At 45.0% G+C, this 18,007-nt stretch overlaps 1 long non-coding RNA gene across 1 annotated transcript in view; it reads left to right on the forward strand.

The window, feature by feature from the left end:
* The first annotated feature begins 16,576 nt into the window (after nt 1-16,576).
* LOC146811931 (uncharacterized) overlaps nt 16,577-18,007 on the forward strand; it is a 55,191-nt gene continuing 53,760 nt past the window's right edge. Inside the window, exon 1 of the long non-coding RNA XR_014965847.1 lies at nt 16,577-16,661. This is a non-coding gene — a long non-coding RNA (uncharacterized LOC146811931). The remainder of the gene's footprint in view (nt 16,662-18,007) is intronic.

Raw genomic sequence — 18,007 nt, forward strand, 5'->3', positions numbered from 1 at the left:
TCCCTCATCAGTAGCCATGAGCAAGCCCATGTCTGCCCTGTCAACATATGGTTTGAGCCTGTTGACATGGAGCTCCTGGGAGTTCCAAGGTCAACCAGGTAGGTCCCCTCTCCCTTCTGCTCAATTATGGTATGGGGGCCACTCCACTTGTCTTGAAGTGCTGCTGGGGCCACAGGCTCCAACACCCATCATTTCTGTCCTGGCTGGTAAACAGTCAGCACAGCCTTTTGGTCATGCCAGGCTTTTTACAATTCCTGGCTAGCCTCAAGGTTTTTGTTGGCCTTCTTCATGTACTCAGCCATCCTGGAGCGGAGACTAAGTACATAGTCCACAGTCCACAATATCCTGTTTAGGGGGCTTGAGAGGTAACTTCCCTCCCTCCTTCACCAGACACAATGGACCCATAACTGGATGTCCAAACAGAAGTTCAAATGGGCTGTAACCAACCCCCTTCTGAGGAACCTTTCTGTAGGCAAAGAGAAGGCAGGGCAAAAGTATGTCCCATCTGCGCTTAAGCTTTTCTGGGAGATCTTTAATCATGCCCTTGAGGGTTTTGTTAAACCTTTCAACTAACCCTTTGCATTGTGGGTGATAAGGGGTGATACATTTGTAATTTACTCCACACTCCTTCCACATAGCAGTCAAGTAACTAGACATGAAGTTTACGTCCCTGTCTGATACTACCTCCTTAGGGAAACCTACCCTGGAAAAGATTCCCAGGAGGTCCCTTGCCACCACAGGTGCTGTGGTGGTCCTAAGGGGAATTGCCTCTGGATACCTAGGGGCATGGTCCACCACCACCACCAGTATAAATCTGTGCCCAGATGCAGTTTGAGGATCCATGGGACCAACTATATCAATCCCAACCCTCTAAAAGGGAACCCCCACCACAGGTAGTGGCATCAGGGGGGCCTTTGTGGTACAACCTGCCTTACCACTGGCTTTACAGGTGACACAGAAGCGACAAAACGCCTTGGTGTCTTCAGGCATATGAGGCCAATGAAAGTGAGGGACGATTCTGTCCCAAGTCTTGTTTTGGCCTAGGTGACCTGCTAAAGGGATGTCGTGTGCTAGTGTCAATAGGAAGCCCCTAAACTTTAGAGGTATAACCAACCTCCTGGTGGCACCAGGCTTAGGGTCTCTACACTCACAGCATGGGCCGTTACCGGGTCCAGCAGAGTATCGATATCCGTAGGCATGACTAATGGGAGTGTTAGACAGATGTCTAGCACGCATTCTTCACCACAAAGTAGGTAGCGTAGAACAGGTAAGATGCAATCTTACCAGATTGGTCTAAATGACAGAAACCATGTGGTATTTAATTCTCGTAGACGAGGTAAACCTAAAATTTGGACGATGCGCTCACGACACCTCATCTCCAATAGAGCTCTCTCTATGGTGCTTGGAGTGACGTCCGTGATTTGGCTTGCCATATCGGAACAGTAGGAGCAAAAATAGGATCCCTGCAACAAGTCCAAAAAGTAGTGGCAGTCCGCCAAACACAGAGTGCACGAAGTTAGGAACTATTCTGAAGACTGCTTGAAAAGGTGCTAACAGTCCTGAACACATGGTCTTAAATACCGCTCGTATCAGACATGTTTAAGATACGTTCTAACATTTCTGAGAAATGTATAGGGCAGTTTGTATTCAAAAGGGCATGTATTTCGGAAGAAATTCTTGTGACTTGTAGATCATAGGTTTCTTTGGCCGATGTCAGTGGCACAGTTTGTTGTAAAAGAATGGCTTTCATTCTGCTTAGAGTATAAATTTGTGTAGAAGAGATGTTCAGTGAAGGCCATAGAGGTGACTTCCTGACTGTCTGTATTTGTGGAAACAAGACTTGCATACAGCAAGTGACCCTGGATGTAACCGTTACTAGATATGGGATACCTGGCAACATGCCACAGCAGCTGTAATCATTCAACATGAGGTAACTTCCATTCGAAAGTAGTCCAAAAATTGGATTAATCACTGTAGCTGGTGAGCCTTGCAGGTGACAGGATAAGTTTGTAGTGGAACCATCGCAGGCTTCGTGTAAATTAATACTCTGACAAAGGAGAGAACCGCTTAGTGCGTTTTCACAGTTTGTACCGCTAAGAAACACTTCACGCCCCCAACTCCAACATCTATGTGTGTAAGGTAAATCCCAAGATGTCTTGATGTATTCTTTACCCAACCTTTCATATTTGCCTGCTGGAGTAATTTTACCATGTATGATCCACTCAGTAGCTGTTTTTTCTGCCACCGTGAATGGTCATTTCTCCAGTTTTTCAATGCTCAGCACCATATAGTCTGCTCCCCTTTGTGCCAGTTTGATCTGTTTATCAGTGAGATTGAATTCTGAAAACAGTGACGTAGTGTTGATTAAACGCCAAGGCACATAGACTGGATGCTCCAAATTTGCGTTCAGGCTAATAGCATTATAGAACGTAATTGAGACTGACCATGTTGCAGCCTGACCAAGTCTTGTTCCATGATGTCTACGGCAGAAGACACAATGCTGTCCAATGAATATATCCTGGACGACAGAGTCGTTAACCCATTGTCTACTACAGAGAGAGATTTCTCTAAATTAATATGATCAATTTCTCGTATTCGTTCTGCAGTCTCTGCTTGGGTAATCTTCCATATTTCATGATAAAGAGCGTAGCTACCGGCATATATGAAACATTTTTGATGCGGTTTTCTTGGTCGTAACAAGAATTCCCTAAGGTCTGCGCCTTTAAGTAAAGATAAGTGTTGTTTTACATCCTGTAGTGTAGATTTCTGTAGCCAATCAAGGCAGAGTTTCCCTACACTGTATGTTGTTACAACCCCTTGATGCTGTCTTTGAAGATAGCGTGGGTCTGTCCTATTGATAGTGAAACCCTGTGTTTTGTTCAGGAATCGATCTTGACAGATGTTTGTGTCTGAGGGCCAGAGCAACAATTTTTTCCATTATGGATCTGATCTGTTGTGATGCAAAATATTATGTACGTTGACCTCCCCCTGTGTAGTGCTATTACTTGCAGGTATAGGTAAGGTTGGTGTGTTCATGTCTTTGATCTTAGCTAACCCAAGGCAAGACGTTTGTTGGGCAGTGTCATTCAAAAACATAATTTGCTCAGGGATGATACAGGCTCTAAACAAAGCTTCTACCCCCTGCATTAGCCAATCTTTTGTACCTGTAAGGATCTTACCGGAAAACAATTCTGCAGGAGCGCCAAGGGTTCACGGAAGTTGTTGGCAGGTCCCAATCTTCCACCACCACCTAATGCCTCTATCAAACCCTAGAGGACACAGGTAATAGGGGAAAGAAGGGAAACAAAACTAGGAAGGAGGGGTAAAAATCCCTGGAGCTGCAGTCTTCGCTTCTTCTGTATATCAGGGGGACTGTGGACAGTGTATCTGAAAGAGTACAAAGACAGAGTAAGTATCCAAAGGAAAGGGGAGACTAAGCGTTAATCAACCTAATAGGAATGGTTTCTAATAGTGGATACCTAGCTCCCAAAAGAATGATGACTGCTGAAGGAGGTTCCGTACAATAGACAGGATAGGCACAGAGATAGTAGAGTTGGGGAAAGCGCAAACTTTGAGGAGTCCCTTCTCGTCTTACTAGAGTATGTCCTAAAACACAGAAAAGTAGATAGTGCTGAGATTCTATCACTTATTACCCCCAAAGCCCCAATACCCCGTTACCGGCTTCTCATACAGGAAGAGTCCGTCGCCTGTCGTTGAATTAGGGTCCAAGCAGGTCTGTAAGGAGAGTACTTCACATCAGCCCGTAGTATACAGGGAATGGTGATGAAGCGAGTTCCAGAGTATTTGTGAGAAGAGTTGATGCGCCCGGCCGGCCCACGGGAATGATCCGGTAAGGCGGGCGGATCGCTCTTTGACCAGCAGTATGTGCTCCTGGGAAATTGGAGGCGGGAGTGGAAGCGCCCGGCCGGCCCACGGGAAGATATCCGGTAAGGCGGGCGGAGCACTCCACAACCCGCATAAGCCTCAAAAAAAAAGGGGGTCAGAGGTATGTTCACAATACCTTGCGTGTAGCAAACTACACGACAGAAAAAACAGGGAAGATTCCCGAAAAAACAGCTCTGAAATAATATAGCTGTGAGGATGGAAGACCGCTATGTAACAATTCGTCCGAAGAACTGAGGTCCGAGGTACAGAACGCCAGAAGGCGTAAGAGATTCGAAGTCCGAAACGGAAACAGGAAGTTGCAAGACACGCCTGCGGGGCAACACTAGAACGTGAAGCCTCGAGACCATCGGACGTCAGGCTTTTCTACTGGCCTGACGCTGTCGCGCATGCGCGATAGCTAGTCGCCATGTTGGATCCGATCTCGGCGTCTTGTTTTCGGCAGCAGTCATGACAGTACACTCCCCCCAGAACACCCCCCACAGGTTTGGGCTTATGAGGGTATCTACTGTGAAACAGACGCACCAATCGAGGGGAATGTACTTGACTGGCAGGTTCCCAGGTGCGTTCTTTCACCCCGTAACCTTTCCAATGTATTAAATACTGCAAACGGCGTCTACTCCTTCTGGAGTCAAAAATGGCTTCCACTTTGTATTCTTCATCTCCGTTCACTAACACTGGAGCCCGAGTCGCAGGAAGACGAGTGCCAGGTTCCACAGGTTTTAACAGGGATACGTGAAATACTGGGTGCACTTTTACAGTCACCTGAAGCTTCAGTTCCATAGCTACAGGGTTTATTACTCTTGTGATTTCGTATGGTCCAAGGAACTTTGGCTTGAATTTACAAGGACCCCGTAGTGGTATGTATTTGGAGGATAACCATACCTCTTCTCCTGGTTTATACAATGGCTCTGACTGCCGATGTAGATCAGCCCCTCTGTTGTAGCTGGCCTTAGCTTGGTTTAAATTGGTCTGTGTGAGTTGGTGTATATTTTGAATGTCCTGAATGAACTCACTAACTGCCGGGGCAGTGCAATCTGATGTAGTGGTAAAGAGAAAGGCTTTAGGATGGAAACCATATGAACAGAAGAAAGGAGTGTACTTGGTGGATGTGTGTTCACTGTTATTGTACGCGAATTCTGCTACCCACACCATCTTATCCCAGTCTGTACGTGAGTGTAATGATTGATTTCGTATATACTGTTCAAAACATTGGTTTACCCTCTCAGTCTGACCATCAGTCTGCGGGTGGTGACTAGATGACAGTCTCACGTCAATTTGCAGAAGGGAGCATAGTTTCCTCCAGAACCGGGAAACAAACTGGGTACCCCTGTCCGAAATCACCACAGAGGGAAAACCGTGTAATTTGACCACATGCTGTAGGAAAACAGTGGCGAGATCTGCAGCAGTAGGGAGACCCTTTAGAGGGATGAAATGCGCTGTTTTTGTAAACAAGTCCACTACCACCAACAGAGTGTTATTTCCTTTGGAAGTGGGTGGTAATTCTACAATAAAATCAAGAGACACAGTGTGCCATGGGAGAGGAGGTGTGGGCAATGGTTGAAGCAACCCTGTGGGATTCTGATGGGATACCTTACTTTGAGCGCACACATGGTAAGTTTTTACATAGTGCTCAGCATCCTTTCCTAAAGTAGGCCACCAAAACCACCTCTTTAACATTTCAATGGTCTTCTTAATCCCAGGATGTCCGGCCAAGGGATGTGCATGACACTATTCCAACGCTTGTTTTTGCAATTCTGAGGTTGTCAGAACCATTCCCCCTTGGACGTAAGCAATTCCTGCTTTCAGAATGTGTTCCACAGACTCTATCAGTTCTTGTCCCCTCACAGTCTGTTGCTCTGTCTTTACCTTCGTGAGGAACTCTTCTTCAAAAGTTCCTCCCACGATCTTGTTCTGAGGGATAATAAGGGGTGGTTCTACCCGTTCTTCTGGAAGGTCAAACCCTAGTCTAGACAATGCGTCTGCCTTGCCATTCTTTCTTCCTGCACGGTATGGAATCGTGAAATCGTACTCACTAAAGAATTGAGCCCAACGTAACTGTCTCATGGACAAGGCCTTGGCAGATTTTAAGAACTGCAAATTACGGTGGTCCGTAAAACACGGTCACTACGTGTCTAGCGCCCAACAAATACTGCCTCCACTCCTCAAAAGCCTTTTTAATTGCCAATAGTTCCTTATCCCCCACAGCGTAATTCAATTCAGCTGGTGTTAATTTGTGGGAAAAAAAGGCCACCGGGTGCAATTCCCCTGTGGTTTTGTCTGCCTGAGATAGCACACCTTCTACCGCTGCTTGTGAAGCGTCCGCTTCTAACACAAACGGGTAACCAGGATCCGGGTGTTGCAGTACCGGAGCTTGGGTGAAAGCCTTCTTCAAAGCGTTGAATGCCTTGTCAGCTTCGTTTGTCCACACAAAGGGAGTCCCCTTCTTTAACAGTCTTGTAATAGGCGCCACCAACCCTGAAAAGCCTTTAATGAACCGCCTATAAAAGTTGGCGAAGCCAATGAAACTTTGTATTTCTTTTACCTTCTGGAGAGCCGGCCATCGATGAATGGCATCTACTTTATGTGGATCCATGCTTAACCCCTGAGGCGAGATGATAAATCCCAAGAAGGGGACCGTTTGCACATGAAATGTACATTTCTCCAGTTTACAATACAAATGATTGTCCTGCAGTCGTTCCAATACCTGTCTTACGTGGGGTATGTGTTCCTGTAGGGACAAGGAGTAGATCAACAAATCATCGATATATGCAATAACAAATTTGTGTAGCATCTCCTTCAGTACTTCATTGATGAAAAATTGAAAAGCTGAGGGGGCATTGCAAAGCCCAAAGGGCATTACAAGATATTCAAAAAGCCCGTAATTAGTACAAAAAGCAGTCTTCCACTCATCTCCCTCTACAACCTGCACCAAATGGTACGCCCCACGCAAGTCCAATTTCGTAAAAACTTGGGCGTCTCTTACTCTATCAAGGAGAGAGGAGATGAGTGGGAGAGGGTACCTGTTCTTGATTGTGATGTTGTTTAAGGCTCTATAGTCTATGCAACAGCGTAGACCACCCTCACGTTTGGGTATAAAAAACAGAGAAGAGGAAGCAGGAGATTTGGAAGGACGAATAAAACTCAGAGCTAACATAGTGTCCAAATATTCCCGTAGGTAGAGATTTTCCTTCTCAGTCAGGGAGTAAACCCTACTGAAAGGTAATTTGGCTCCTGCCTGTAGATCTATTCTACAATCATACGGTCTGTGAGGGGGTAAAGTAGTGGCCTCTTTTGGGTCAAAGATGGATCTTAGGTCTTGATAAACCTCAGGCAGCACTTCTTTTTCCTCAGTGTCCTTCTCATTAGTAGTCTCACTGGAAGCTAGGATATGTGCTTTACAGCACTCTGGTCTAAACTGTAATGTTGCCTTATGCCAGTCAATGAGGGGATTATGGAACCTCAACCAAGGTAGACCCAATAAAATCGGAAACTGAGGAGACTGAATCAGATCGAATTCTATGTGCTCTACGTGATCTGGTTCGAGGAGAACTGTAATGGATTCTGTCTTGTGCGTGATGGGCCCTGATTTTAATACACTCCCATCAATGGTAGTTATGGTCTCTCCGTAACCTTTCTCTTGGGTTTGAATGTGTCGTTCCTGAGCCAACGCCCGATCCATAAAATTCCCAGAAGCTCCTGAATCAATCATGATTTGAATCTTGGCCTTTCCCCGCTCCCAGAACAGTTCGGCTGGAGCAAAGAAATGACTAGAAGAAGTCGTACCCTGGTCGGAAGAAGAGACACTCAAACCAGAATAACCCGGAGTCCTCGTCTCACAGGGCTCCGGGCTTCCTAGTTTTCTGACCTCTTTGTCTGCATGGGCTTGATAGGACAAGTCTTCAGAAAATGTCCCGCTTTACCGCAATACAGACATAACCGATTTTCACGCCGTCGACGTCTTTCATCTGGTGTTAACGGTCCTCTCAAGGTACCTATCTGCATGGGTTCCCCTTCATCTACGCCAGGGGTGGGGTCAGGTCTCTTTTCTCTTACGGTGACTACCTGAACATCTGTCTTTCTTCTTTCCCTCTTACGTTCTTGTATGCGATGATCTATCTTGAGCACTAAATCAATTAGTACTTTACAAGAGCTGGGAGGATCCACGATTTGGGATAAGGCATCTTTAATCTCGTCTCTAAGTCCTCTATAGAACAGAGTGCTGCGTTTCTCTTCCGGCCAACCTGCCTCAACCACCAACCGTTGGAAGGAAGTGATGTAGGAAGCAAGATCAGTAGCCCCTTGCTTTAGGGAGAGTAATTCCGTATCCGCAGACATATGGGTATGTTTGTCAAATAATTTTTTTAATTCCTCTTTGAAAGCCCCATAATCTTGTAATAAAGGGTATATAAACATATAGGTATGTTTGTCAAATAATTTTTTTAATTCCTCTTTGAAAGCCCCATAATCTTGTAATAAAGGGTCGTCTCTTTCAATTAATGGAATTGCCCAATTGGCTGCAGATCCCCCTAAATAAGAAATTACAAAAGCCACCTTCGCTTGGTCAGTGGGAAAACAATGAGCCTTACATGTGAAATGCAGCTGACACTGACTGATGAACGCCGCAAACTTGGATGAATCACCAGAAAACCTTTCGGGTGGAGCAAGAGGGATAGATGGAGGTGTGGTAACATGTATTACCTGCGTGGGGTCCCTAGAACTGCCTTCCCCCATGTCTCTCCCTCTGTATGGCGTTAACCCGAGTAGCCAATGCCTGAGTTTCTACCTGTAGATTCCCAATCATGTTAGCTAGATCTGCTAATGTCACCTGTTGAATGTCCATGGCGCTCAGGCAGAATATACCACTTGGGCTTCGCGTTCTGTAAGGATCTTACCGGAAAACAATTCTGCAGGAGCGCCACAGAGTTCACGGAAGTTGTTGCCAGGTCCTAATCTTCCACCACCACCTAATGCCTCTATCAAACCCTAGAGGACACAGGTAATAGGGGAAAGAAGGGAAACAAAACAAGGAAGGAGGGGTAAAAATCCCTGGAGCTGCAGTCTTCGCTTCTTCTGTATATCAGGGGGACTGTGGACAGTGTATCTGAAAGAGTACAAAGACAGAGTAAGTATCCAAAGGAAAGGGGAGACTAAGCCTTAATCAACCTAATAGGAATGGTTTCTAATAGTGGATACCTAGCTCCCAAAAGAATAATGACTGCTGAAGGAGGTTCCGTACAATAGACAGGATAGCCACAGAGATAGTAGAGTTGTGGAAAGCGCAAGCTTTGAGGAGTCCCTTCTCGTCTTACTAGAGTATGTCCTAAAACACAGAAAAGTAGATAGTGCTGAGATTCTATCACTTATTACCCCCAAAGCCCCAATACCCCGTTACCGGCTTCTCATACAGGAAGAGTCCGTCGCCTGTCGTTTAATTAGGGTCCAAGCAGGTCTGTAAGGAGAGTACTTCACATCAGCCCGTAGTATACAGGGAATGGTGATGAAGCGAGTTCCAGAGTATTTGTGAGAAGAGTTGATGCGCCCGGCCGGCCCACGGGAATGATCCGGTAAGGCGGGCGGATCGCTCTTTGACCAGCAGTATGTGCTCCTGGGAAATTGGAGGCGGGAAGATATCCGGTAAGGCGGGCGGAGCACTCCACAACCCGCATAAGCCTCAAACAAAAAACGGGGTCAGAGGTATGTTCACGATACCTTGCGTGTAGAAAACTACACGACAGAAAAAACAGGGAGGATTCCCGAAAAAACAGGGCTCTGAAATAATATAGCTGTGAAGATGGAAGACAGCTATGTAACAATTCGTCCGAAGAACTGAGGTCCGAGGTACAGAACACCAGAAGGCGTAAGAGATTCGAAGTCCGAAACAGAAACAGGAAACAGGAAGTTGCAAGACACGCCTGCGGGGCAACACTAGAACGCGAAGCCTCGAGACCATCAGACGTCAGGCTTTTCTACTGGCCTGACGCTGTCGCGCATGCGCGATAGCTAGTCGCCATGTTGGATCCGATCTCGGCGTCTTGTTTTCGGCAGCAGTCATGACAGTACCCCAGACAGATTTTGTCTCAATGTTGTATTTCCAAAACTCGAAACCCTGTCTAGACAATTGGGCAATAAAGGCTGCAGAATACATCTGTTTTGTATTGGTTAACATATGTTTTATTCCTGTCTTGTTCATATTCTTAAAATAAAATGGTTCTGGATTTGATAAGTTGAACCCTGAAAAATATGGAAATTTCATTGCAAAAGTTTTGGAGCTACCCTTTGGAGGTGTAGGACAATGTTCTCATTGGTTATACCTAAATACATTTCTAGGCGATGCAGTTTTATGCAAGAAATTATGACCATAGTGGTTATAACAATACATTTGTTCATAGTCTGATGAACCCTCTAAATATTTATGATTTGTGAATACTGCAGACATTTCTAGATCAGACATCATGTTATTAACAGTCTCGAAGTCCCAATCATCAGAAAAGGTACTAGAGGCAATAAAGTCACTTAATGAAATTTTAAATAAGTGTGGAATCTTCAAATGTTCTGACGGGCCAAAAATGTCATATTCAGTTCTGTCCCAAACTATACCATCTGGTATAGGAACGGCTGTGATGTTCACTGCTGACAAGTCTCTTGCTTTACGATGGGATGATTTGTGTGGCTGGAGAAGTAAGTTCACTCTTTTACTTGCTGTGTCCATTTGAATATATCTTCCATTTATCAGCATACCCAGAGTTATTACTGGAGCTGACCAAAGTAAAAAGAAGAATATTCCCAAAACAATCCATAGTTCAATCCATGGTGAAACCAGATAAGTCTTTTTCAAAAGATGAAAAAAGTCTGTTGCTTGTTCTTTGAAAGTTCTTTGTGCTGGCGTCGTTTCAGGTTTGCTGGGATCTACAGAAAACATATCAAAATTAATGAAATAGCCAGCGGCAGTTCTGTCAATGGTTTGAATTGCATCAGGATTTGTTGAAATCACTGGAACCCATTGATCACTTGTTACTTCGTTGTAGACAGGTGTATCAGAACAAACTGTTATTTGGGTCTCAAGAGGGACGAGTTCCATAGCTTTGTTGCTTAGTCCTTCATTTCTCACTGTAGAATCTTCAAAGGTGATGAGTCCCTCAATTTGAACCTCTTGGATTGTAGCTAGCGGAGTGTGTCTGCTACATTGTCGGAGTCCACTTGGCCTACTGTTTAGTATCAGCCACATAGTGTGGTTTGATCAGGTCGATGGACACAAATCTTTTCTCCTTTATACCAACAAGGGGCGGCAGTAGTACTGTTCTCGATCCGTGGATTGCTAGGACAGGTACTGGTTGTCTGTAAGAAGGCCCAAATTCCTTCTTGTCCGCGATCTTTTCTCTGACTAGATCACCAAGCTTTGGGATCCAGACAGGCTTCGCTGGGACGGTTGGTTTTTCCCCAGTGGTGGTTGGCTTCAGGAACACATTGCTTTGTTTCGATCTTAGTTTATTTAAGTCCTCGGTCTTAGTTCATTTAAGTCCTTTAAAACAGCCAAACGATCTTTGGTATCAAGCTTTTTATTTTTCACCACTGTGCCTTTCATGTCAAGGTCCGGCATCAACATTCAAGTTCCAAATAGTACTTCATATGGAGTGACACCCCCTAGAGAACTTCTTGGCAAATTGTTTAATGAGCGTTGGACCCCATAAAGATGTTTGACCCACCCATCACCCGAACCTAATACCCTAGCTGTTATAGACTGCTTTATGTCCCGGTTTTTTCTTTCCACAACAGAATTTCCCTCAGGATGGAATGGAGAAGAATACCGCAATGTTATGGCCAAACTGGCCATGGCTTCTTTGTAAGCTCAAGAGCTAAACGCAGGACCCTGGTCAGAATGTAGTGTGCCAATTGCATATGTGCAGATAAAGACTCGCAAATCTTTTATAACAGTTCGAGCATCAGCCGAGCACTGAGGCCACATCCAAAGGAACCTTGAACACGAATCCACTGCGACCATGATATATTTATAGTTACCATCCCTTTGTAAGGGACCGCAGTGGTCCAGGTAAACACATGCTAATAGTTTATCTGAGATTAACAGGGGCGTCTGCTTTGGGATGTTTCACAGTAGAGACTTTCATCTTCTGGCATATTTCACAGTCCAAAACATAATTTCTGGTCTGTTTCCTAATTCCTGGCCACCAGGATCTCTGTTTTAATAACAATACTGTGGTGGAAACACCTTCATGGGCAGAGGCGATCCCTTCATGTGCTGCTAGGATTAGTCCTAATCTATGTTCCATGTTTGGTATTACCCTATCCCCCACTCCAGGGATTCGAGCAAACGGAACATTGTTCGCATCAATTATATATGAGTATTTGAGTGGAAACCTTTTAGGTAACGCTGCACCGCTGTCTTTGCTTGAAGCATTGACAGCCAGTATTATTTCACTGTCTATTTTTGTTTTTGAACAAGTGATTGCAGCTACGGAAGCCGTTTGCACAGCCCCTTTCGTGGATTTATCAGCCAATGAATTCCCTTCAACGTGAACGCCATCACGTTAATGACTCAGCGTGTGTATCACATGAGTGTTTTGTAGTCCGTTTCGCAACTGAACTACTTGTTCCCAAAGCGTTTTATGCTTGATTGTGCCACCTTTTGCATCTTTGAAACCATTTTGAATGAAACCAATTCTATAAATATTAATTGTATGATTGAACACAATAAAATGAATCGCACACTCTGAGTGTGGGGCATTCGCGATCCGTATTTTCAAGTGGCATTTTAAATGCTTGTAGTTCAGCTCGCTGAGCTGTACAATCTCCTAGAGAATGCGTTTTTTTGGGACCATTTGTCTAAATTTGCCATCGAGCATACGATCTTTAACGATTGCGCATGCTGCACTATAAGCTTGCTTACCCCCCGTAAGCGGGTTGTGCAGATCCGTCAGTATAAATTATAAATTCATACTGGTCAAGAGGGAGAATTTCAGTAGGCAGAGGAAATTCGTGTTCGTAATGCAGGAATGCTTGTGTTTTTAAATGAGGATCAAAAACATATTCAACATCAGTTGCAGCAAGAGAGTTATACCATTGTATCCATCTTGGATGTAAAACATTTGCATTCAGAATACTCACTTTTGTAACAACCTCTAAGGCTGGTACAGGGGTTACGACCATAATGCGTTTCCCCTGTGCCAGGGCTCTTTCTTTTGCTACAGCAGTTTGAACTGCTGTCAGAATTTTTTCTGTTGATGTAAATTTAATTTCTGCTTGCGTATACAAATGTGATTTGTATGCAATTGGTACTTTTTCACCTTCGTTAAAAGTTAAGTAGGTGAATCCACATTTACCCGGAATGATTCAGATCACTAAGTTGCGTACGTTTACGCGTGTTTGTAAGTGTTTTGTTGCTAACATGTCAGCTTGAAGTGAACGCAGGATATCTGTGTGTTCCTGTGTCCAATGTGTGATTTTAAAATCAGGTTTTATTAATTCGTAGAGAGGTTTAACCCTTTCTGCGTAGTTTAGAATGTATGTTCTTCCCAAATTTAGGAAACCTAGAATCAACTAAGTTTTTCATTGTTTTTGGATTTTGAAACAGCACACACTTTTCTAAAAAGTTGGCTGCCAGGCGTTTGCCTTCACTTGGAAAAGGATGTTGAGATGGGCAATTCTTGATTTTATTTAATTGAATTTATAACCTTCATAGGTGAAGCCCAGTATAATGGTATTCACCCTGTTCAAGTACCTGTTCAGGTCATAGTCTGTCAGATAGATAACATCGACATATGACAATGCCTCGTCATCATAAATTTGTAGTAACTCTGTTACCCTTGCTGAGAATAACCCTGGACTATCTTCGAATCCCTGAGGGGGACAACAGAATTGACGATGGATCCCCATTATTGAGAAAGCTGTCAAATACCTACTTTCAGGTGCTATGTTTTGACAAAAGAAACCATTAGAAATATCTAATGTGGTTTTATATTTTTTACGCACAATGTTATTCATTAATGCTGTACTATGTGCATTTTGCACTGCAAATGTTTTACAACGAGTTTTAGTGTCTGTAATCCAAAACTAAACGATATGTATTGTCTGGTTTGTAAACAGGAAACAAAGGATTGTTCATTGATGAGGTGCATGTTTCAATCACCCCTTGGTATTCAAGTTGATCTAAGATCTCCCTGACCTGTTTTTTAGCTTCTTGCTTAATTGGATACTGCCTTTGTGCAGTTGGTTGATTTTTTAACTGGATTTTATGGTGAGGTGAGTCCTCATCTTATCCTATATGATTTTTGTATAATGCTGGGGCTTGGACCACTGCCCATTTCCTGGCATAAGTATATTTTAAATGTACTGGAACATGGCTAGAGAAGGGTGGCATAATGATGTCTTCGCCATGTGGGCACTCTGACAAATTCTGGTGGGCAGTCCCGTTCTGCTAAAAGTATATCATAACCCCTTTAAAGATGCTCCCAAGAGAGTGCTTTCACTTTTCTTGGTATGTCTCCCTCCATCCGGAGTGTTATTTCATATAACCTATGCGGAGAGATAACCCTGGTGTCTACAGTCTCAACTTGAATGTCCTCATTCAAGATGACAGCGTCTGGTCAGTGCGTCAGGCGGGGACTTGACTTCCTTCCGAACTTGCCGAGGCGAGCCGCGTCGTGCAAGTAGGCAGCCGAACCGTGGTTTGCCATGGTAAGTGAAGGTATATTTATACCTTGAAGGTGTTTAGGAATGCCAGTATTGACGTAAAAGTCGGGCAGAAGAAATACATGAATGAACCCCTAAGGAATAAATGTTAATGCATAATAAATGAGTTCTTGGAGAAATCAATATCCCAGCAAGGGGAAGTCCTAAAGGCTTAAGAGTCTGGTTTACCAAGAACTCGTTGTGACGTAGATGAACGGATGTAGGTGGCCATGCCTGTATTTGGTTAGCATGGATAATGCCTAAAAAAGGGTAGGATTTCTATGCCTAAATATGGGCAATGCGAATTGTGCAGTATCTAAATCGACACACAACAGCACAAGGCGCACAAACTTGGAGGGGCCCTTGGGTTCAGGGGTGCCTGCTTAGCAAAAAGGGCTCCTGAAAGAGGATTCATTTTGAGGCACAACACCCCCAGGTTTAATAGTTGACTCGAGATCTAGGGGTGGCAGCACACACCCCACCCACGGCGGCCTTGAAGGAGTCACCTGGCAAGAGTCTATCCGTGGGTCGAGGTGGGGTGTTGCTGTAGAAGGGACCCTGGGGAGTGGGGCTCCACACAGGGATCCGCGGCCTAGATCTTTAGGGCCCTGGCGGTACTGGATAGAACAGGACTGACTAGTCGAGGTAGCAGGAGTGGGGGCAGTGGGGGGGTCAGGAAGGTGGTTGGAGGGAGAACGAATAGGGCCGGTGGGGCATAGGTCGCATGAGGGTCTCAGCAGTTTTATGGAAATATGAACCCTGTAGTAAAATGATGCGGCTCGGGGAGTCTACGTCTGACATCTCCAGGCTGAAAATAAGATTTGCCTAAAAGAGGCAGCAGATGGTTTGTGCAAGTACACATGGAGTCTGTCCCTCCCCCAGTGGAGGGCTGGGGCATCTAAGCATGGTGGAGGGGGGGGGCGACAGTCGGGAAGGAGAAAAACAAGGAGCAGCAAAGTATAGCCCTGAAACGTTACTCCTGTATGGGAATAAACGCACCTGATCTACGAAAGATTTTCCCAAAGTTTGGACAACGTTTAGAAATCAAAGTTGCGCTTCTTCTATTCTTGATGACAGAACGGAACGTTGCCCGGGCCCCAGATGGACGAGGCTGTGCCTCACGGAGTACAGCTAAAGACCGAATGCCTCTCTGCGCACCACAGAACACACGACGAACACAAGCATTTGCATTGCAATAGGACTCGCATTTACGGAAGACCTATTGCATTGGAAACGGGAATGCGGGTGGGCAGAAGCCATGAACGGGAGTGCGGGGGGGCCGAGAAGGCATGGACTGCAGGAGGGGGGGGAGGCACGGGATAAAAATAGTGCCAGTAACCATGAAAGGATATACATGACGACATGGCAGTTATAAGGAGGGACTATCAAGCCTAAGACCAATCGGAAGGCAGCATTTACGAACTAAGCCAATGAAAAAGATGGGCGGAGAGTGGGCGGAGCTTCCATGTCATACTGAATACAGCATGCCTCGCAAAGCGAGAAGCGCATGCGCGCTGCCGCTATAGGCTCGACATAAAAAGAAATGGAGCCATGACGCGGCTATGCCTGACTCCCCTCTTGATTTTAAATGAAGGAGGGCCATAACGAAGGTTTGCAGATAAATTATCATACAACCGGGACAGGAAATAAACCATGTTCTCGGGGGCCCAAAAGAACGAAATATGTGCCACATAATTAAGAGGTCCGTCAGGTCAAAGGCACTGCTAAGGTCCGCTAAAACATGGATGAAGGAAACCAGACTTACCCTTTGTATATTTACCAATTAGCAGATCCAAATTCACACATTGCTTGTCACAACCCCCTTTCATTAAGTAATGAACATTGCCATGCTAAGTAGGAGGCGGGCAGTAATTCATCCCTGTATCAATCTTCGAGGGTAATGGAACCCTTGGGACTACAAATCCCATGAACTGACGATGAGGAAAATGAGGAGATGCGTACTCACGCAAGCACGAAACCAACCTGACTACAAAGGCATGTCGGCCGCGGCGGACGCAGCCGCTAATTAATGATTTCCCTCTGATGCGGAGCGAGGACAATGCTCCAAGCTGGTAAGGGTGCGTTGTGCACCGCTTCCATTTATTTTGTTGGACTTTGTCAGTTACGCTTCTGACACCGCCGTTGAAATTCTCGGCTTGTGTCAGAAGCTACGCAGCTTCTTTGTGAGACTCCTCCGTTGGCGAGGCCCGAGTCCTGGTGCCTCTTGCGTAAGGAATCTTTCCCTCATTTAAGGACATGGCGGGTGTGTTCGGGCCCGTGGTAAAGGCTGCAGGAAGAGCGGTGCTTTTGCACTCCCTCTCTTGGGTGCTCCTATGGTGGTTTGGTTGGAGTCTGGGGGCCTGTAGCGCCAGGAAATATTTGAGGGCTCATTCCTCCAACAATTTCCTCTCCGTTGGCCTGACCCCGGGTGTGTCTCATGCGGGGAGGGAGATAAATGAACCTTGACATTTGGCATTGAGTTCTGGAAAGAGAGCCAGAAATATCTGCCTGTAAATATACATGTATAGTGAAATAGCATACTTTGAACAATGTGAGCTATTTAAACATTCCTCAACCTTTTAGAAAAAAAAGAAATTGATTTTTAAAGGTCATAATGGACATCACTGCCTCGCAGGACAGAACATTCAAAAAAACAAAAATAACAATATTAAACAGGTGATTGGCTGATCTTGTTGTAAAGTTGAACATGTACATTTTGTATTATACATTGCTCTATGCAGACTTCTACTCACCTATTACCAAAGAGAAAGAAAAAAGAAAAAGCATGTCAGCATTACTCTTCGTCAGATATCGACTGCGCCTGTGCCTGTGCACAGAGGTGTTGTCGCAGAGGTTCCCAAATGTCCTTGGGCTTTGAGATAGATGGAAGTTCTGCATAGATTTGAAGGTTTTCTTTGCAATATACTAGATCTTTAATCCCGTGGTCTGCCCGGGGGGCTAACACACTTTCCCATGTCAGCGCCACACGTCGCTTAGCCATAAGCAGAGCGATTCGAACAAACCTGCCGATGATACCCTTTAGGTGAGGCACATAACACAATAAGCAAATATGCTGTGTACATTGCAGAAGTACCCCGGCCATAGCCTGTATGCGCTGTACTACAGCCTCTCAATAAGTGTATACCAGACTGCAATCCCACGCTAAATGTAGGAAATCTGCCTCCAACTGACCACAGCGCTTGCAGGCACTGCAGTCTAGAAGACCCAATTTATGCAATTTATAAGGGGTATGGTAAACTTGATGAATATATTTGAAGTGTATAATTCTGAAACTGCCATTTGATGTGAGAGAACCAGTAAGTTTACAGACCTGAACCCAATCAGAGGGGGACAGCGGAGGAGTAATCTCCTCGTTCCATCGCTTAAGACTTTTGTCTGGGGTTGCAATTTTCTCTTC

The sequence above is a fragment of the Triturus cristatus genome, chromosome 7, assembly GCF_964204655.1.
Source record: "Triturus cristatus chromosome 7, aTriCri1.1, whole genome shotgun sequence".
Classification (NCBI taxonomy): domain Eukaryota; kingdom Metazoa; phylum Chordata; class Amphibia; order Caudata; family Salamandridae; genus Triturus; species Triturus cristatus.